This window comes from Elephantulus edwardii, unplaced genomic scaffold (assembly GCF_000299155.1).
Source record: "Elephantulus edwardii isolate Elephantulus edwardi_28Jun2011 unplaced genomic scaffold, EleEdw1.0 scaffold00076, whole genome shotgun sequence".
NCBI classification, from domain to species: domain Eukaryota; kingdom Metazoa; phylum Chordata; class Mammalia; order Macroscelidea; family Macroscelididae; genus Elephantulus; species Elephantulus edwardii.
In genome coordinates this window covers 4,025,256-4,026,240 of record NW_006399826.1, presented here as the reverse complement: position 1 = coordinate 4,026,240, position 985 = coordinate 4,025,256, and the positions used below count along the sequence as shown (strand labels likewise).

Genomic DNA, 985 nt, shown 5'->3' with positions numbered 1-985 from the left:
TCCAAGCATGATGTCCCTCTCCAAGGACTGGTCCCTCCTGACCATGTGCCCAAAGTATGTGAGATGGAGTCTCAAATTCCTTCCCTCCAAGGAGCAGCCTGGTTTTACCCTCTCCAGGACAGAACTTTTTGTTCTCCTGACATTATGTTCAACACTCTTCTGTAGCACTACAACTCAAAGGCACCAGTCCTTCTTCTATCATCCTAAGTTATTGTCCAGCTTTCTGATGCACAGCAAGTAACTGAGAAGACCATGACCTGGATCAGGTGCACGTTAGAATCCAGAATGCTATCGCTGCTCTTCAGTACTCTGGAGAAGGCCCTAACAGCACACTTTCCCAATGCAATTCATCTTTTGATTTCCTGACTGCGAGTGCCAAGAGTTCTGATTGTGGAACCAAGCAAGCTGAAGTCATCAACAACCTCAATTTCTTCTCCATCCATCATGAAGCTGCCAACTGGTCCAGTGGTGAAAAACTTTGGGTTCTTTTTTGTTAATTTACTTTATTGGGTTTTATTCAGGTACACTGTATTTTATATAATCTTTCATTTACATTTTCTTTCAATCATTCATATATATACACTGTATTTCATATAACCTATCACTATTGATCTGGGCCTATTATTTTTAAGCAATAAATATACTCAGTCAAAATCATGTATGTTGTGCGATAATGAATGAATATTTTTAAAAAACTGAACTGGGGGGAGGAGAAAGAGAAGATGAGGGGGTAAAATGTGCAACAATGAATGAACGAAAACAAAACAAAATCATGTGTGTTGACTGGTAGTACTTGTCGGTATGAGAGTCATTTTGAAAGATGAAATATGTAAAATCTCACTGCATGAATAAATACATTTTAATAAATTTAAGGATAACTCTGAGTTAACATTTAACTCTTAATTGTTGTTGTTGTTGTTATGTGCCGTCGAGTCGCTTGCGACTCATAGCAACCCTATGTACAACAGCCCTAAACTCCGCTCTG

At 38.9% G+C, this 985-nt stretch overlaps 1 protein-coding gene across 1 annotated transcript in view; it reads right to left on the bottom strand.

The window, feature by feature from the left end:
- Positions 1-985, bottom strand: part of ELP2 (elongator acetyltransferase complex subunit 2) — a 57,102-nt gene that overhangs the window by 29,559 nt on the left and 26,558 nt on the right. The window lies entirely within an intron of this gene.